This window comes from Myotis nattereri, assembly GCF_964212035.1.
Source record: "Myotis nattereri genome assembly, chromosome: 9".
Classification (NCBI taxonomy): domain Eukaryota; kingdom Metazoa; phylum Chordata; class Mammalia; order Chiroptera; family Vespertilionidae; genus Myotis; species Myotis nattereri.
Genome location: NC_138084.1, coordinates 74077427 through 74099581, shown reverse-complemented (window position 1 = coordinate 74099581; position 22155 = coordinate 74077427).

The window sequence follows — 22155 nt, the reverse complement described above, 5'->3', positions numbered from 1 at the left end:
CAAATGACTCTTTCACAGGGGTTGCCTAAGACCATCAGAAAACACATATATAATTACATATTGTTTTTGTGATTAATCACTATGCTTTAATTATGTTCAATTTGTAACAATGAAATTGGGGGTCTCCACAACATGAGGAACTGTATGAAAGGGTCGCGGCATTAGGAAGGTTGAGAACCACTGGCCTAAGGGAACTTTGTGACAACGTGTAAGAAAACAACATCCGCATAATAGGTGTGCCAGAAAGAGAGGAAGCTGAACAAGAAATAGAAACTTGTTTGAAGAAATACAGTGGGGCTTTGTCTTACAAGTGTCCCAACTAACGAGTTTTTTGAGATACGAGCCATCTCTCAGCCGATTTTTTGCTTTGAGTTGCGAGCTAAAATTTGGGTTACGAGCCAGCTTCAGATATCCCACCGCTAGTTGGTGCAGCGAACATCACAGTGAATGCCACAACATCAGCCCAGCATCTCGTGTCTCACTCGTTCACTTTTGATTTGACATACGAGTAATCTGAGTTATGAGCTCTGTCACAGAACGAATTAAACTCATAAGTCAAGGCCCCACTGTAATGGCAAAATACTTCCCTGACTTTGGAGGGGCGGGGAGTCACACAAGTCCAAGAAGCACAGAGACTCCTAAACAAGATGGACCCCAAAATACCAACACCAGGACATATTGTAACTAAATTGGCAAATGTCAATGACAAAGTAAGAAACTTAAAAGCTTCCAGAAAGAGACAGAAAGTTACCAACAGAAACACATCAGGCCAGAAGGGAATGGAATGAAGTATATAAAGTGATGCAAAGCAAGGGACATAATCCAAGAATACTCTATCCAGCTAGGATCTCATTCTAAATTGAAGGTGAAATCAGGAGCTTCTCAGACAAAAAGTGGCTAAGGGATTTTATTACTGCCAAGCCAGCAATGCAGGAAATGCTAAAGTGACTGTTGTAAAAAGAAGAAATAGAAAAGGAAGAAGGAACACAGGTTTAAAGAATTAAAATGGCAACAAACAAGTACCTATCAATAATAACCTATAATGTAAATGGATTAAAGGCTCCAATCAAAAGACATAAGGTAACTGAAGGGATAAGAAAACATCCATATCTGACAAGATAGATCTCATAGTGAAGGTCATAACAAGAGATAAATGTCACTTCCTAATAATAAAGGGATCAATACAACAGGATGCTATAACTCTGAAAAAACATTTATGTACTCAATATAGGAGATCCAAATATATACAAAAAATGTGTGGAGGATATCAAGGGAGAAATTGACAGCAATGCACTCATAGTAGAGGACTTTAATACCCCACTGACATCACTGGATAAAATCTTCTAGACAAAAAATCAATAATGAAATAGCAATCCTAAATGATACTTTAGAACAGATGAAACTAATAGACATCTTCAGAACATTCCACCCCAAAGCTATGGAATATACATTCTTCTCAAATGCGCATAAGACATTTTCAAAGATAGAAAACATGCTATGATACAAGCTAAGTCTTTACAAATTCAAGAAGATTGAAATCATATCAAGCATCTATTCATACCACAATGGCATGAAATTAGAAATCAGCTACAATAAAAATGCTCATAAACAATCAAATACATGCAGGCCAGTGGTCGGCAAACTGCGGCTCGGCAAACTGCGGCTCATGAGTCACATGTGGCTCTTTGGCCCCTTGAGTGTGGCTCTTCCACAAAATACCAACTTCTGCGCATGGGCCATGAAGTTTCAATCTCACTGTACGTGCGCACCCACACATGGTATTTTGTGGAAGAGCCACACTCAAGGGGCCAAAGAGCCGCATGTGGCTCACGAGCCGCGGTTTGTTGACCACAGATGTAGGCTAAATAGTGTGCTATTAAACAATGAATGGGTTACCAAAGAGATTTAAAAAAAGTAAAATATATCCTGGAAACCAATGAAAATGAACACTCAATAATCCAAAACCTATGGGACACAGTGAAAGGAGTCTTGATTAGAAAGTTAATAGTATTACAGGCCTACCTCAAAAAATAAGAAAAACTGGTAATAAGTTATCTAACACTACAATTTAAAGACTTAGAAAGAGAAAAACAAGAAAAGCACAGAAGAAGTAGAAAGAAGGAAATCATAAAGATCAGAGCAGAAATAAATGACATACAGACAAACCAAAACCAAACAATACAAAAGATCAATAAAACCAAGAGCTGGTTCTTAGAAAGGATAAATAAGATTGATGAACCTCTAGCCAGGCTCACTAGGAGACAAAAAGAGAGGACCCAAATAAACAAAATCAGAAATGAAAGAGGTGAAATAAAAACTGGCTCCACAGAAATACAAAGGATTGTAATAAAATAGCATGAATGACTTTATTCCAACAAATGGGACAACCTGGATGAAATGGACATATTCCTAGAAAAATACAAATTTCCAAAACTCAATCAGGAAAAATCAGAAGACCTGAATAGGCTGATAACTGCCGATGAAATTGAAGCAGTAATAAAAACAAAACAAAACAAAAAACTCCCAGCAATAAAAAACATGGTTCAGACAGATTCACAGGGGAGTTTAACCAAATATTCAAAGAAGAACTAACCTTTCTACTATTCCAAAAAATTCAAGAGCAAGGAACACTTCCAAACTCTCTATGAGGCCAGCATCATCCTAATTCCAAAACCAGATAAAGACATGACAAAGAAAGAGACCTATAAGCCAATATCCCTGATAAACATAGATGCTAAAATCCTCGACAAAATTTTAGCAAGCCAGATCCAGCAATACATTACCAGGATCATACATTATGACCAAGTGGGATTAATTCTGGGGATGCAAAGCTAGTGCAATATGTTGCAAATCAATAAATGTGATACAGAATATAAACAGATTGCAAGACAAAAATAACATGATGATATCAAACTATGCAGAAGAGGCATTTCACAAAATCCAACATTTTTTTTTATGTTTATAAAAACTCTTAACAAAGTGGGAATAGGGGGCACATACTTCACCATAATAAAGGCCATATATGGAAACCTACAGCCAACATCATACTCAATGTGTAAAAACTAAAACCATTTCCCCTAAGAACCAGAACAAGGCAGGGATGCCCTCTTTCACCACTCTTGTTCAACATAGTTCTGGAAATCCTGGCCCTAGCAATCAGACAAGAAGAAGATATAAAAGGCATCCAAATTGGAAAGGAGGAAGTAAAACTCTAATTTTTCACAGATGACATGATACTGTACATAGAAAACCCTAAAGACTCCATCATAAAGCTACTAGATTTAATTAATAAATTCAGAAATGTAGCAGGATATAAAATTAATATACACCAACTAGAGGCCCAGTGCATGAAATTTGTGCACTGGTAGGGTCCCTAGAAACTGCTTCCTGCTGGCCAGGTACTCCCTCCCTTCCCCAGGCTGCCTGCCACCATCACCAACCAGGGCCTCCTTTCCTTCCCCCAGCTGGCCCTGATCCCTGGTCAAACTCCCAGATGAACTCCCAGTCAAGGGGGCAATTTGCATACTACTCTTTTATTATATAGGATAGTGAACTCTCGGAAAGAAAAACTAAAAAATATCCCATTTACCATTGCAACAAAAAAATTAAAATACTTAGGAATAAACTTAACCAAGGTGTCAAAACACCAGTACTCGGAAAACTACAGATGCTGAAAAAAGAGATAGAGGAAGATATGAACTAGTTTAGGAATATATCATGTTCATGGATTGGTAGAATCAACATCATTAATATGTAAATTCTACCCAAAGCAATCTATAAATTCAATGCAATCCATATTAAAATAACAACAGCATATTTCACAGACCTACAATAAACACTCTAAAAATTTATATGGAACCAAAAGACCCTGATAGCTGCAGTAATCTTGAGAAAGAAGTACAAAGTAGGAGGAATCTCCATACCGGATATCAAGCTATATTACAAAGCCACTGTACTCAAATCAGCCTGATACTGGCACTAGACCAGGCATATAGATCAATGGAACAGAACAGAGAACCAAGAAATTGTTCCAAGCCACTATGCTGAATTAATATTTGACAAAGGAGGCAAGAACATACATTGGAGCAGAGACAGTCTCTTCAATAAATGGTGTTGGATAAATGGACAGGTACATGCAAAAAAAATAAAAATGAAACTAGACCACCAACTTACACCCTACACAAGAATGAACTAAAAATGTATGAAAGACTTAAGTGTAAGATGTGAAATCATAAAAATCCTAGAAGAAACCATTGGTATCAAAATCTCAGACATCTCTCATGTTTATTGATACATCTCATAAGGTCAATGGAAACTAAGGAGAAAATTAACGAATGGGACTACATCAAAATAAAAAGTTTCTACACTGCAAAAGAAACCATCATCAAAATAATAAGAAAGCCCACCACAAGCTAGAACATATTTGCCAATGATACATCTGATAAGGGATTAATCTCCAAAACATATAGGGAACTCATACAACTTAACAAAAGGAAGACAAGCCATCCAATTAAAAAGTGGGCAAAGGACCTAAATAGGTACTTTTAAAAAGAGGACATACAGAAGGCCAAGAGACATATGAAAACATGCTCAAAGTCACTAATCATCCAAGAGTTGCAAATCGAAACAACAGTCAGATATCAGCTCACACCTGTCAGAATGGCTATCATCAACAAATCAGCCATTGACAAGTGTTGGTGAGGTTGTGGAGAAAAGTGGACCCTAGTATACTGCCGGTGGGAATGGAGACTGGTGCAGCCAGTGTGGAAAACAGTATAGAGTTTCTTCAAAAAATTAAATGGAACTCCCATTGGACCCAGTCATCCCACTTCTAGGAATATGTCCTAAGAAACCTGAAACACCAATCAGAAAGAATGTAGGCATCCCTATGTTCATAGCAGGGCCATTTACAATAGCTAAGACTTGGAAACAGTCCAAGTGTCCATCAGTAGATGAGTGGGTAAAAATCAAACAAACTATGGTACATCTACACAATGGAATATAACCAGCAATAAAAAAGAAAGAACTCTTACCATTTGCAACAGCATGGATGGACTTATAGAGTATTATATTGAGCGAAATAAGCCAGTCAGAGAAAGATAAGTATCACATAATCTCACTCATATGTGGAATCTAATGAACCAAATAAATTGGTAATCAAAAATAGACCCAGAGTCATAGAAGCATGAACATACTGTTGAACTTCAGAGGGAAGGCAGGAGAGGGTGGGTGGGAAGAGATCAACCACTGAACTTGTATGCATATATGCATAACCTGTGGATACAGATAATGGAGTGGTAAAAGCCTGGGAGTGGGAGGGCAAGAGTAGCCTGGAAGAGGTTAATGGGGGAAAAAGGAAGACCTATGTAATACTTCCAACAATAAAGATTAAAAATAAAGAAAAAACAAAAACAATAAAAAGAGTAAATACAAAATTTCTTTTAAAAAAATTCTTTATTGTTGAAAATATTACATATGACTTGTTTTCCCCCCATTCACCTCTCCCAATCCGCCTCCTACTCCCCAGCCCAGTCCAGGCCTTCACCCTCCTTATTTTCTATGTCCGTTGATTATAAAAGTTCTTGGTTAATCTCTTACCTCCCACCCTCTCCCTCACCCCCCCACCCCCCGCCCTGCCTTCCTTCTGAGGTTTGATGGTCTTGTTAGAGGCTTCTATGTCTCTGGATCAATTTTTGTTCATCAGTTGTTCATTATATTCTACAAATGAGTGAGATCATGTAGTTAACATTATACTTAATGTTGCAAATTTGAATGCTTTTCCTTCTAAGAACAGGAACAACACAAGATGTAGCTATTATCACTCTTATCCTAAATAATAAAAGCCTACGTGGTGTCACACCCTTACATGACATTGTCACAAGATGGCCACCACAAGATGATGGCCACCACAAGATGGCCAAGCGCACAGTGGAGGCAGGGCCAGGAGGCCACTCCTTACGATGAGGCCTGGGGGTCCCACGGCTCTGCGCAGTGTGGAGGAGGCTGGTCCTGCACGGAGGAGACGGGTTGCGGCAGGGAACACAGTTGTGGGCAATCATGCAGGCAGGGGAGGGCAGTTGGAGGCAATCAGGCTGGCAGGGGAAGACAGTTGGGAGTGATTAGGCCCTGGCAGGGGAGGGCAGTTGGGGGCCATCAGGCCAGTAGGGGAGGGCAGTTGTTGGCGATCAGGCAGGTAGTCAGGCAGAGATGGTTAGGGGTGATCAGGCAGGCAGGCAGAGGCGGTTAGAGACAATCAGGCAAGCAGGCAGGCAGGCGAGTGGTTATGAGCCAGCAGTCTGGATTGTGAGAGGTATGTCTGAGGGGTCCCAGATTGGAGAGGGTGTAGGCCAAGTTGAGAGACACCCCCCCTCCATGCACGAATTTCATGCACTGGGCCTCTAGTGTAACATAATACTGGAAGTTCCAACTGCATGTGAATCTGCAATGATCTCAAAATGAAAAAGTTTAATTCAAACAGTATTATCCTCATATTAACATATACCTCATATTAACACACCTTCTATACTACATAATGACTAGATATTAAGTGTCCTGCTACCTGCCTTCTGCCTTTCTTCCTCACCCTCTCTCCAGCAACAATAGAGGTTTGTTTCCTTTGAGGGTGGCCTCTTCACTGTGGTTCCTCCCCAACTACCCATTGCCTGAAACTTAAAAGGCTGTGTCAGCCATTATAAGATGAAATTTTGCAAAGCAATGTTATTAGAATTGGCCTTAACTTCAATAAAAACTGAGAAAAAATTAAAGCAATTACTCATTTTATTTAGAAAATTTTGACCTTATTATTTTGACTTTTCAATATCATACTCTGAGAAAATAGTCAGATATTGTGAAAGAATGAAATATAATAATAATAATATGATACTTAAACTTAAAAAATATACTCTTTGGGATTTGAGTTTTATAGTCTGTGTTTTTAAAGGAAATGAGTGCAGTGGTTGCTTTGCTAATAACTGTATTTTTGAAAAGACTGGGCTGTCCAGATGATGGTGCTAGTAGAGTGTTCTTCAGTCCTGTGAGAATAGGATACTCTTCTGGGTCATTCAAAGTCAAAGATGGATTCTTATTAAACTGATTTTTAAATGGTTTTTCCAGAACAGTCATCATTGCCTTCATTTTCATCATCAAATTCTTACAGAAAGGTTATAGTCTATGTGGCTTTCACAGCAGTGCCTGAAAACCTTAATAGGCAAGCAACCCTATTTACCCAGGAATTGTTAAATTAAAATTTTCATTTGTTCATAAAATACTGATTTAACTTATTAAAGGGACCTAAAGCAAAAATAAAATGTCATGTTAAAAGTGCCAGATGACCACACCTACTACTGTGAAAATATTTTTCAAAGAGTTTATGAGAAAGGTTTATAGCCAAGATACTTTTCTGATATAGTGAAGAAGTATATTTAAGCTTATAATTACTAACACAGCAAGTAAATCAAAATGAATGACAAGTGAGTTAATTTATAGATAAGGTAATAAAAGCAACATCTTACAAATAATAAAAGGAAATATATGATATACATATTTTGTATAACCACAGAGCGAAACAACAAGCTCAAAGATCTTAATAATGCTGGATGTAGCCATGATTCTGCTCTGCTTTATGAAAGTTGACCTTGAGACTTTTAGAATTGGAAAAAAAAATAGGAAACACCATGAAGAAAAGAGAACAAGTAATAGAAATGAAAGGCTTTTGTTGAGTTTCTTTAGTTTGAAAAATATACTTTATCATTTCTCACCTGGGTATTAAATCCTGTGTCAAGCTGAAGAGATATTAGAGAGAAGAAAGGGAAGCAAGAGCTCCCCAAAGAGCAAGCTTACTACATATATCTGAACATTTATCTTGTAGGTGCCAAATTACACAACTACAGCATATAAAAGAGACTGTCATTCCCCATTCTCTCTCTCTCTCTCTCTCTCTCTCTCTCTCTCTCTCTCTCTCTCTCTCTCTCTCTCCCTCTCCCTTTCTCTCTCTCTCTCTCCTCACTATTATAGATAATTTAATCTCTAATATTTAGTTACCCTTGCTTCCTATAGGCTACTGTTTTCTATTTGCTTATGATCAGGAACACAGCTCTAATTGTTACTTTACATTTACAGGGCATTTCATATATTTTAAAGGCTTCATAAATGTATTTTATCTATTGCTTGTAGCACATCTCCTACATAGGACTAAAAATGCTGGCCTGGTTCAAGGATGTCAGCAAAAGAGAAGTGAAGTGAACTGTGCCTTCCACAAAGTGTAGGGTCTTCGGAAGGATTATATCGGTGAGAGGACAAACCATAGGTTAAAACATCCTCTCTATGAAGAAGACTCTAAGGTTCTACCCCAAAATTCCCTTCTGAGCTCCAGAAGAGGCCTCGCTTCAGAAATGTGTGCTGGGTAGCTGCATCTACATATTCCATTTGCACTTGATCCATTATCTAAACCTCAATTATTATCTCTTCATCTCTGGTTTCCTATATTATGTTAATTTGTAGCACCTTTCTCCTTAGAACCCAGATGGGAAACTTAAACCCTTTTTGGACCCCCTGTGTGTTCATTTTCACATTTTACCCAGTTGATTGTCTATTCCTGAAGATTATATATTTTTTCTGTACAAAATATCTCCACTTGCTTTCTTCATTGTCAACCCCAGGGCTACCTCCTATCTTCCAGGCCTTGTTGCTTCTCATGTAGAGGGTGGCACTTCGTCTTCTCTACCTCCTTTCTCCTGTTTCAGGACATCTACATGCTGTTCATTACTCTCCTCATCAATACCTTCACATCTCTCCATCAACTACTGAGTTAAGCACAACTCATCCTCAAGTTCAATGCCCTGGCTTATCTTTTCTTCAGACTGAACTACATGCACCCTAGCCTTGTGTAATCTTGACTTTCCTGAAAACACACTCAAACATCCTGCTGGCTCCTGCTCTATTTGTGGATTAATGTACCAACTCCCCACTGCCCAACTCCTGTTGACATCCATCCCAGTCTTAGACACTAGTTTCAAATGTCACATCCTCCATGAAACCTCTTACCACCCTCCTCTCACCCTCCTTCCATGCTCTGTCAATGTTTCTCTAATTGTACCTTTCCTCGTATTACAGTCATTTGTGTAGGTGTTTTTCCTTCCTTATAGATTGCAAGGTTATTGAAGAAATAAACTTTAATTTATCATCATATTTTCTCAAACATCCAGGTCTAAGAATTCAATATAGTGGAGAATGCGTATTTATTTAGTTGAAGTAAACTGATTTAAAATGGAGACAGTATTGAAGATGTTTAAATTTTATCTAATGAAGCCACCTTCCTTTTATTCAGCTTTCAAAAAAAACCAAAACAGTTTTAAAAAGTGTAAGGTGGGGGTGGGTGGGTGGGTGGGAAGAGATCAACCAAATAACTTGTATGCATATGTGCACAACCCATGGACATAGACAGTAGTGTGGTGAAGACCTAGGGTGGGTGGCAGGTGTGGGCTAGAAGGCGTCAATGGGGGAAAAAAGAAACAAATGCAATACTTTCAACAATAAAGATTTTTTTTTAAATGCTACCTAACTGGTACAAAGACATATCTTCTAGTTTTCTAAGAAGGTTAGTATTTTTGAGTATCTACACTAATAGAAGAGAAACATGGTAATTAGTGTCACTCCGCTACCCTTCCCATTGGCTAATCCCCCTGTCACTCACAGAGTAGGGCCGAGATATGCAAATTAACTGGCAGCCAAGATGGCGGCCGGCAGCCAGGCAGCTGATGCGAACAGGGAGGCTTGCTTGCTTCAGTGACGGAGGACTCCAACTTTCCCCGCCTGACTTGCCCGCCTCTCAGCTGCAACTCTAAGCAACTATGTTGCGAATAAAGAAGCTAAAAAAACCCCAGAAACCTGCTTTACTCAGCGGAGCTTCAGCCAGCCGGACCCCAACATTGTATCAAATACAGACGGTAAACAAAGGCCAGAAACCTGTTTTCAGCAGCTGAGGCCTGGCCCAGAATAAAAAAAAAAAAAAAAAAAAAAAAAAAAAAGGAGCGGTTGCGAGCTTCAGTCCCAGCCTGAAAACAGCCCTCAGCCCCTCAGCCAGACTGGCCAGGCACCCCAGTGGGGACCCCCACCCTGAAGGGTGTGTGACCAGCTGCAAACAGCCATCATCCCCTCACCCAGACTGGCCAGGCACCCCAGTGGGGACCCCCTCCCTGATCCAGGACACCCTTCAGGGCAAACCAGCCAGCCCCACCCATGCACCAGGCCTCTATTCTATGTAGTAAAAGGGTAATATGCCTCCCAGCACTGGGATCAGCGGAGCTGAGAGGCCTCCCGGCAACGGGATCAGCGTGACAGGGGGCAGCGCCCAAACACCCTGATCGCCCTGCAGCTCTGTGTGTGACAGGGTGTGGCGCCCCACCCCCCCCCCACCCCCGCCCCCCACGGGCCCTGCTCTGTGTGTGATGGGGTAGAGCCATAACCTCCCCATTGGCCCTGCCCTGAGTGTGACAGTGGCGGCGCCCCAACCCCCTGATCTGCCCTGCTCTGTGGGTGATAGAGGGCGGTGCCCCAACTCCCCTATCGGCCCTACTCTGTGAGTGACAGGGGGAGCTCCTCAACCCCCTGATCGGCCCTGCTCTGTGCGTGACAGGGGGGAGCTCCCCAACCCCCTGATTGACTCTGCTCTGTGCATGACTGGGTATGGAGCCCCAACCCCCCTGATGGGCCCTGCTCTGTGCGTGACAGGGGGTGGCGCCACAACCTCCCCATCGACCCTGCCTTGAGTGTGACAGGGGGCGGTGCCCCAACCCCCCAATCGGCCCTACTCTGAGCGTGACTGAGGGTGGCATCGCAACCTCCCAATCTGCCCTGCTCTGTGCATGACAGGGGAAGGTGCCCCAACTCCCCAATCAGCCCTGCTCTGAGCCTGACCAGGGGCTGCACCTAGGGATTGGGCCTGCCCTCTGCCACCCGGGAGCAGGCCTGAGCCAGCAGGTCGTTATCTCCCGAGGGGTCCCAGACTGCAAGAGGGCACAGGCTGGTCTGAGGGACCCCCCCTTCTCCCGAGTGCACAAATTTTTGTGCACCGGGCCTCTAGTATGTATATAAAGTTAGTTAAAGTTCAGATATCAGTAATGCTAACAAAGGGCAAGAAAATATTAAAAATACAAGTACTAGTTTGTATCATCAACAAATACTCATTTGTTAATAGCATTAGTCCAACAGACCAACTAATGTAAATCAATAATTGTTTTGGGACTACATTTACAAATAGGAATAAAAATTAAAGCAATTGTGAATTTTTTTCTGTTACTCTGCTACAATTTTAGTTTTTACCTATGATAATAATTTCTACTCTTAATGCTAAAGAACGATTTCACAATTGTTTACCTATCATTTACTTATTCATTTTCCCTCTTACTTACCAAGTATTTATTGGGCAACTGGGCATAGGGGATCAAAAATTATCTCTATTTTTTGCTAAGTCTGTTGTAGTTTGATGGAAAGCTAGACTTGAAGCTCTGTAATTAACATGTTAAGTTCTCCCTGGATGAATAGGTGCTCAAAAGACTACAATTTATGAGGGAAGGAGAATGGAGAGTTTTCTAGAAAAGACAGAAAACCAATCAGAAATGCTGAAAAATTTGAGTGGAGAATTGAATTTTTAGTTTTCTGCCCAAACAAGAGAGGTAACAGCATTCTAGGGAAAAGGAGATGCCTGGGAAATGCCATAGGATGATGAGGCACCATTTCAAATTTGGCCGCTGGCTCTGCACAGCTGGGATCCAAGGAAGAAAGGCAAGAGTTGAGTGTCTGCAGGCTGACTAAGGCAGCTCAGGGAAGACCCTGGTACAACTTCCTAAGACTTTTGAATTTTATGCAGACCTTGAGATAGGGCAAGACCCTAAGCAAAGAATGCTTCAAATTTTATTGTAGAAACAGCACTCTATGGTATTTGGGTAATAGGCAGAAAGGGGTAAGAGAATTTGCCCACACCTTAGCAGTGAATCAATAAAAATTCATTCCTACTAATGGTGGGTCAATAGCATCAACACATAACTCTACTCAGGACATAAGGATTTTCATTCAGACCAAAGCTTTAAGGTGGAAGACAATAAGTTCTATCCAAGTGACATTCCATCATTTTTTAAAGCCTGATATGATTCAAGGACTGATCCCAGCTGGGCTATATAAAATTCATCCCATATGGGTAACACCTGTCCGTGTCCCAGACGAGGTCAGAGGAGGAAATGCCACCAAGCTTGCAATGTTACATAGACCTTTGTTTGGAAGTCTCTTTGGTCTAACCTAAATTTACTTTTCTGTAGTTAAAGCTCATTTCCTCTTTTCCATCCTTAGGGAAGGTACAGAACAGATGGTCATAAACCAGTAGATAATGACCCTTTATAGACTAGAGACACATATTAAATCATCTCTCAGCTATCACTTTCCTGAGCTGAACAATTGAAATTCCCTATCAGTTTTATTCTTAGATTTGCTGTCCTAAATCTGTCTTTGTTTTCTTATAGTGACTGTCTAGCTCTTTCTCATCTTGCTGAGATGTTTATCTACAAATAAGACAAGAGTCTTCAACAAACATATAATCATTTCCATGTGCATGGAAGGCATTTCCCCTGGAATCTCTGATCCTGTAATAGTCAAGTGTCATGCTACATTAAAAACCAAACAAACAAAAAACAGCAGTAGCATGTTACTGCTGACATCTTAAGGTAACTAGGATTTCCACATACTTTTAGTAAATTTTTATTGAGCCAATATTCCCATTTTATATTTGTAAACTCTAAGTTTTTTAAATTGCAGTACTAATTTGCTTCATTTCTTTGAACCCCTCTGCCCCTTACCATTGAACTTCATTTTTTCCCCACCATTTCTGGCATTTCTCTCCTTCTTTGGCATTGCTTGACAATTATTATTTATTTTACCTCGAGTTACAGTCAGAAATAGTTCATATATTCTACATCTCTGCACATCTAAAGATCTTAAAACTCCTTGCCCTTTCGAAAGTAGAATGGACTTCCCCTTTGCACCAGGCTTCACCAGAGCAGTCAGAGGCCTTGGGATGAGCTCGCCCCTGCCCCCCCATTCCCACCTCCCTCACCTCACCCTTCACAACCACTTCCAAGCTCTCTAAAAGGAACACTGAAGATCAAGTTATGACACTGAGTAAACCCTCACTTTGGGCCATTCACTGGGATGGGCTAAGGGATAGTATTGAATTATCTGATCTCTAGCAGCTCCCAGCCCTGGCCTGGAGGGGCTCATCTAGCACATTCTGCACAGGGTGTAAATGCAGCAGAATACCTCAGCAGCATAAACTCTAGATGATTACCTAGAATCTGGTATTTTCCTGAAGTTGTCTGAGGAGTGAGGAAAATGTGAGGTTTCTACCTACTCCTCCCCAAAGCTTGAAATGCATGCCTCCTTACTGGTCTGTTAGCAACTATAATTTAAAAATAAGATAAGTAAATAAGTACTCTCTTCTCATAAGATCAGTGTTTTATAAAATATATGAAATGGAAGCATTGTTCTGGAGTGAAATTTGAGCTCCTTACATGACTATTAGCCAAGTATTAAATAAGAAAAAACAAAATCTACCCTTTTGTTATGTCCCCTTAATTCTCACAATCTCTCCGGATCCTTGTAGGTTCCGACATCTGAAAAGAGCCTCAGAAGAGAGCATTTTTCCTGTCCTTCCATTCACATGACCATCATTTCCAAGTGGACAGTGAGATTTCCAGGTGCCGCCTTTCCCTGAGAGCTTCCTATGACATAGGCAGACACGGTTCTGCAGACTCTGCATCTATAGCTATGATTCATGCCCAGTGAAAGACAGTTATGAGAGGGACTGAGGAGTTTCTTAGTAAGAATTTGTCCTAAGAGAAGATAGGGTCAGACACCAAGAGTTTTTATCTGGTAACCAAGCATCGGGTCTGAAGTAATTTGAAATATAGAGGACTTGTTTTTGACTTGGAGATGTTTCTAGTCCTATCTGATGGAACTATGTCTGTATCCTAGGAAAAGAGGGAATGAAATAAAACTAAAGATACTTAAATCACTAGAAAAATCTTAAGAATTTAAATGTAAGCAGCCCTGAGTATCCCTCTAACAAAGTATAGCACAAAGGGCTGAAAAGAGGCCATAAAGTTGTTGTAATCTCATTTGGACCAGAAGTTAGTGAGCCCAGGAGAAACTGGGTAATACCCACTCCTGGCATTAACCTGGACCACAGGATCTGAGGCTGTGAGCATTAACCCATTTTACAGATGACTTTTGGTAAGAGATTCGTAGCAGGCTGCACCCCTCCAGAACCTTGCACTGTATTTGCAAGAATGACGTCCCCTCGAGCACAAATTGGGGCTTTAGCCTTGGAGCTTAGGTCTGGAAGATTCCAAGTTTATCCCGTTAGGTAGCCAAGGTCTGTCTGGATTTAAGACCCAGACCAGACCAGAACTTCACAATCCATAGGTCTTTACAGTCTTTGTCAGGTCAGTGCTACAAAGGAAGTTCTCTAGTTCCCCTGGTCTTGGTGTGGAGATTCTCATCCTCACCAACAAATGGGCTTTTGTTTTCAGAGATCTTAGCCTTGAGTTTTGTTTGCTAGTTTACTTCCTCCCCTGCATTCTTGTTTAGGTTCCCAGCCATATTTCCCCTCTTTGCTTATTTGTTTGAGACCAAGTGCCTGTGTCATTTCCTTCATCTCTGGCATATCCTTTTAGCTTTTTTTTTTTTTTTTTTTTATGGCCTGGGGCACTGTCAGGGTCTGTGATGTGGGGATGTGCAGATGGTGATCAGAGGGCTTGGGAGGCCCACAATGGAAGAGGCTGACAATAGGGGAGTGCCAGCTCAGCCTGAGGCAGCAGACACTTAGCTCCTGAACAAAAACAGGCCCCAAATTTCTGTTGCAAGTGGCCAGGATTCCGCCCAGCTCAGTGGAAGGAAACAGACATTCCCACATGCTGTTTGGTGTTTGGTGTGCTCACGAACTCAAGTACACTTTCCACCGGGTCACTTTTCACCCACATTGTTGTTTTTACTGTTTTTTCCTTTTTAATAAAAACCATGATTTATTAAGACAAGAATAACTCTAGGTTTTTTAATATCTTGTCTCATCTCTTGTTCCAATGCTTTTTGAGTTCAGCTTAAAATCTTCTAAACATAAATTTAAATAATTATTTTCTTATTACAACAATTATAACATGTTTATTATAGAAGTTTTGAAAAAAATAAAAAAGTATAAAGAAAAACAATCACCTCTTATTACCACCTGAACATAAGAGCTACCCTTTATATTTATACTTACATACTTCCAATTTGTTTCCAAGGTATAAGCACATATATTTGCAAAAACTGGAATGATGTTTCATTGTTTTGTTTCAATAGTTTACTTGTTTTAACTTAAGATTTTAGGTATTTTAAACAAAACCAAGGGGAAGAAAAGGGGACATCTGTAATACTTTCAACAATAAATATAAATTTAAAAATCAATCAATCAATCAAATAAAAACAAATAAACAAAGCATTTTATAGAGAAATTGATACAAAGTTTCACTATATTTTTAATTAAAATACTATTTCCATACAATAAGGTATAACAAGTCCCAGCATTCAAATTTATATGCTTGTATAAATTAAGGGCATCAGGAAAGAGATGGGAAGTATTTTTTGTTTATGGATATCCATAAAATTACTTATGGCCACCTGACTAACCTTGGAAAAAATGTTTAGCTGATGCAACTTCCTCATGTCGCAAATTCTGGTATGTAAGTATATGGCTTTCTCTGGTTTCCTAAATTTGGACTTAACTTATATGTTAAGACCTAATTCTGTAGGCTTCTCTCTAGGGTAATTCAGATCAGTCAGTGATTTCTCCATAATTTAAAATGCAAACTCAACCGAATGCCGCAACTCCACCTTGCACCAGCAGCAGATACAAACTAAAACATCATGGCATTGATGAGAAGAGGAAATAACCAGTTTCTCAAATATTTTATTCCAAATTCTTTATATTTTTCAGCTTTGATGAAAGCTTTTAAGCTTAAAATTAAGAATATATAATTGGGGTTTTGGTTCCCCTTTCTTCACCATTTGACAATGTCAGCCTCATGTCTCCTAGTTAAGGGGGGGTAGTAGGATTAGGGCAACACAAGAGAATTCCCAATATTTTGGTGATATTTATGTCAGGTATCATCTCACTAGATAAGCCTGACTAAGGCTTATGAATGTGGCATGAGGATGAGTAAGCAGAGCTATCAAAGGTGGCCGTGGCCTTTCCTGCAGCTGCCCCCGATTTCTCTCCTCTGTTCCTTGTGGAAGAGACTGTGGCTTTTGCTGGTTTTCCCATATGTTTCTATGGATGGGGGAATCTGTGTTCCTTTGTCACCAACTTCCTCCAGGATCAGGAGCCTGCTTTCCCTAGCACAGGCCTGAGACAAGTTCCCTGCTAGACTTCCTCATCCATAGTTCCTCTCCTCCCATGCGTGCCCTGGCTAGGTTCCTTTGCCTCATTACCTCTAACATTCTTGGGTTCAACTCTTTGCTTCACCTTCTTCTACATCAAGACGCCCATATACGTTTTGTACTTTCTAAATGGTATTTATTTAATAAATTTTTATTTTATAATCCTCCTTATCTAACTTTTGGACATATTGCCATGTTCCCCCTCTCCCCCCACATTATTTCATCTGATTTTGACATCAGCAGAATATGACATTGGGATGTATTCTACAATTAGCTACTGGAATATCTTTCTCTTCCACTATGGTGAGCTCCTTAAAGGTAGGGACATCACTGAAATTCAGCACCTGTGCAGAGCCTAACACACAGTGGGTTCTCAATGCCATTTAATGAGTTATCAATGACTCTGTCCTTTCTGCTAATAAAGAATGTCAGATATCTTTTTTTTTAAAGACTCATCTGCTTGGAGTGCATGCACTCAACGTGAAAGCCAAAGGCAATCTGCAGTCATTTAAATAATTTATCATTAATTACTGATTTGCTGTAAAAGGAAATATTATTTAATCTTCTTCCAAGCTATGATACAAAGCCTGCAGATCAGGAGACTTTAGACTCGGACAATAAGATAAGAGTCAGCCTCACTCTATCGGAAGCTACTGATTTATTAAAGTCACAATAGAGCCACAACAACAAAACTGATTCCTAAGTTCCACTCCAGTTTTTCCACTATCATCTGGGATTGAACTACATAGCAGGTAGTATGAACTAAAGTTTGCTCTTTGCTATGCATCTATTATCATATTATACAGAAATCAAAGGAAGGAAGTAGCAGAATATCACAGTCCTCCACCAAATATTTGCATTGCTAACTTAATTAGAGGAATCCTAAGCACTTTGTATGTTTATAGATCTCTTTCAAATTTTTTGAGTTACACATTAACTTCAACTTAAAGTTGAATAAACTAGCACTTGTTTATGCGGAATTTGTTCAGTGTTACATACTACAAATAAGAAATAAAAAATAACATTTGAATTCTAAAAATCTAAAATTTTGTCTCATTATGTTGTCTCTTGAAAGGTACTTATACAAATGATAAAGACTTTAGTAGTACTCACCAGACGGAATTAAAAATCAGCTAAACTAAGTTTTCAATTACAGATAATTTTAGAAGACACAAGAACAACTAGACTCTCATCAGCTCCAAAGCTGTAAAAATTGTGAAAATTATTACAAATACTTAGAACTCATGTTTTTCATTGTCTTTATTCATTTAAATATTCACTGGCAACTACTGATTTACTTGTCTTACTCCCTGAAATAATAAAAAAAAAAATGTGACTCATGATCAAACCAAAACTAAAGTTAATTTAGCAGATGAAATCCTGTTAAAAAAGCTTAGTGAAATATTATCCATATTTAAAATGTTAATAAACACTTCACTTCACTAGAGTGAAGTTAAAGATAATAATATTACATATTATTGATTTTCCTTCCATGAATGAATAGAAACTAGTTATCACCAACTAAAGTAACATTACTCAAAGCAGGAACTTTAGTTGCAATGTTTAATAATTTCTCAGACTATGTCAACAAAACGAAGGTTTAATGTTTGTGTGACTCAACCATTTCAGAGTTTTCCTCATAGTCAACCCCCCCGCCCCCAATACAGCCATTATTTACTGTCAGACTTGTCTGTTAGGACTTGTCTAACTTGAACACGCCAGCTTACGATGTTCAGACTCCTCCACCAGAACATCACAAGACAGATGAATGTGGTAGAGCCCAGTGGTTTGGAGCCTGGGCTTTAATCCTAGCTCATCACTTTACTGACTAGGTGGTCCTGAACAAGTTGCTTAACCTCGCAGAGCCCTACTTTTCTAAAATGTGAAATGGGATTAAGAATTTTTGTTCTGACCCAAAAAGACTGACACCAAGACACATCATAATTAAATTGGCAAACATCAATGACAAAGTAAGAATCTTAAAGGCTTACAGAGAGACAGAAAGTTACCTACAAGGGATCTCCTATTAGACTATCAACTGATTTCTCAACAGAAACCCATCAGGCCAGAAAGGAATGGAATGAAATATGCAAAGTGATGCAAAGCAAGGGACTGAATCCAAGAATACTGTACCCAGCAAAGCTATCATTCAAAATTGAAGGTGAAATCAGGAGCTTCACACATAAAAAAGGGCTAAGGGAGTTTATTACCACCAAGGCAGCATGCAAGAAATGCTAAAGGGACTGCTGTAAAAAGAAATAGAAAGGGAAAAAGGAGCATAGGCATAAAGAATAAAATGGTGACAAACAAGTACCTATCATATATAATAAAAGCCTAATATGCTAAGTGTCCAGTCATCTGGTTGGCTGTTCAACCAATCAAAGTGTAATATGCTAATGATATACTAAGGCCACTCAACCGCTCACTATGATGTGCACTGACCACCAGGGGCAGACAGTCGATCGGTCGACCAGTCGCTATGATGTGCACTGACCACAAGGGGATAGACACTCCAACCAGTATGTTAGCTTGTTGCTGGGGTCCGGCCGATCAGAACTGAGAGAGATGGGCCAGATGCATATGCCCTGGGGCCCTCCCACATCCCTACCCAACCCCGATCGTGCACCGGTGGGGTCCCTTGGCCTGGCCTGCACCCTCTCACAATCTGATACCCCTCAGGAAATGTCGGAGATCCAGTTTCAGCCCAATATGCAGGCAAGGCCGAGGGACCCCACTGGTGCATGAATTCGTGCACCGGGTCTCTAGTCAATTATAACCTTAAATGTAAATGGATTAAATGCTCCAATCAAAAGATGTAGGGTAGATAAATGGATAAGAAAATATGACCCATATATTTGCTGTCTACAAGAGACCCACCTCAGAACATAGGACTCACACAGACTGAGAGTGAAGAGATGGGAAAAAATTTTTCAGGCAAATGGAAATGAGAAAAAAAGTGGAGTAGCAATACTTATATCTGATAAAATAGACCTCAAAGTGAAGGCCATAATAAGAGAAAAGGAAGGCCACTTCATAATAATAAAGGGAGCAATTCAATAAGAGGATATAACTCTGATAAACATATATGCACCCAATGCAGGAGCACCCAAATACATTAAAACAACAACAACAACAACAACAACAACAACAAAAATAACTTCTGGAAGATATCAAGGGGGAGGTCAACAGCAATACAATCATAGTAGGAGACTGTAATACACCATTGAGACCCCTGGATAAAACCTCTAAACAAAAAATCAACAAAGAAACAGCAATCCTAATGACTCACTAGAGCAAATAGAACTAATTGACATCTGCAGGACATTTTACCCCAAAGCTACAGAATATACATTCTTCTCAAGTGCACACTTTCAAAGATAGACCACATATTAGGACACAGGCAAAGTCTCTTCAAATTCAAGAAGATAGAAATCATATCAAGCATCTTCTCAGATCCCAATGGCATAAAATTAGAAATCAACTACAATAAAAACAATGAAAAAAATCAAGGCTAAATAGCATGTTATTTAACAATGATTGGGCTACCAAAGAGATCAAAGAAGAAATAAAAAGCATCCTGGAAGCAAATGAAAATGTAAACACCGCAATTCAAAAATCTATGGGACACAGTGAAAGCAGTCTTGAGAGGGAATTTCATAGCTCTACAGGCCTACCTCAAGAAACTAGAAAAACCAGTAATAAATTATCTAACCCTACAACTTAAAGAATTAGAAAGAAAGCAACAAGAAAAGCCCAGAGTAAGCAGAAGGAAGGAAATAATAAAGATCAGAGCAGAAATAAACAACATAGAGACAAAACAAAACAAAAACAATACAAAAGATCAGTAAAACCAAGAGTTGGTTCTTTGAAAGGATAAACAAGATTGATGAACCTCTAACCAGGCTCACCTAAAGAAAAAAAAAAAAAAAAAAAAAAAAAAAAAAAGATAGAGAGAGAGAGAGAGGGCCCAAATAAACAAAATCAAGAATGAAATAGGTGAAGTAACAACTGACCCCTCAGAAATACAAAGGGTTATAAAAAAAATATGAACAACTGTACTCCAACCAACTAGACAACTTAGACAAAATGGACATATTCTTAGAAAAATACAAGCTTCCAAAATTCAATCAGGAAGAATCAAAAAACCTGAATAGGCCAATAACTACTGATGAAATTGAAACAGTAATAAAAAAAAAACCTTTTAGCAAACAAGAGCCTGAACCAGATAGCTTCACAGGGAAGTTGTACCAAATATTCAAAGAAGAACTAAAACCTATCTTTCTCAGACTATTCCAAAAAATTCAAGAGGAAGGAACACTTCCAAACTCTTTCTATGAAGGCAGTATTACTGCAATCCCAAAACCAGATAAAGAGACTACAAAGAAAGAGAATTACAGGCCAATATCCCTGATGAACATAGATGCTAAAATCCTCAACAAAATTCTAGCAAATTGGATCCAGCATTACATTAGAAAGGTAATACACCATGATCAAATGGGATTTATTCCAGGATGCAAAGCTGGTGCAATATCCACAAATCAATAAACGTTATACATCACATAAACAAATTAAGAGACAAAAATCACATAATCGTATAAATTGATACAGAAAAAGCATTTGACAAAATCCAACACCCTTTCCTGATAAAAACTCTCAGCAAAGTGGGAATAGCGGGATCATACTTCAACATAATAAAAGCCTTATATGGCAAACCTACAGTCAATATTATACTCAATGGGCAAAATTTAAAACCATTTCACCTAAGAACAGGATCAAGACAGGGATGTTCACTTTCACCACTCCTGTTTGCCATAGTACTGGAAGTGCTAGCCATAGCATTCATACAAGAAGAAGAAATAAAAGGCATCCAAATTGGAAAGGAAGAAGTAAAACTGTCATTTTTCAGAGATGACATGATACTGTACATAGAAAACAATAAAGATTCCATCAAAAAACTACTAGACTTCATAAATGAATTTGGCAATGTAGCAAGATACAAAATTAACACCCAGAAATCTATGGCATTTTTATACAGCGATAATGAACTCAGAAAGAGAAACTGAAAAACAATCCCATTTACCGTTGCGACAAAAAAATTAAGATACCTAGGAATAAACTTAACAACAGATGTAAAATATCTGTACTCAGAAAACTACCAGATGTTGAAAAAAGACATAGAAGAAGACATAAACAAATGGGAGAATATATCATGTTTATGGACCATTAGAATCAACATCATTAAAATGTCCATACTACCCAAAGCAATCTATAGATTCAATGCAATCCCCATTAAAATACCTAGAACAAACTCTCCAAAAATTCATATGGAATTAAAAAAGACCCCAAATAGCCCCAGCAATCCTGAGAAAAAAGAACAAAGTAGGGATCTCAATACCATATATCAAGCTGTTTACAAAGCCATTGTGCTCAATTAAGGTTTGACAAAGGAGGCAAGAGCATACAATGGAGTCAAGACAGTCTCTTCAATAAATGGTGTTGGGAAAATTGGACAGATACCTGCAAAAAAGTGAAACTAGACCACCAACTTACACCATTCACAAAAGTAAACTCAAAACAGATAAAGGACGTAAATGTAAGATGGGAAACCATAAAAATATTGGAAGAATACATAGGCAGCAAAATATCAGACATGTGTTGTAGCAATATCTTTACTGATACAGCTCCTAGGACTAA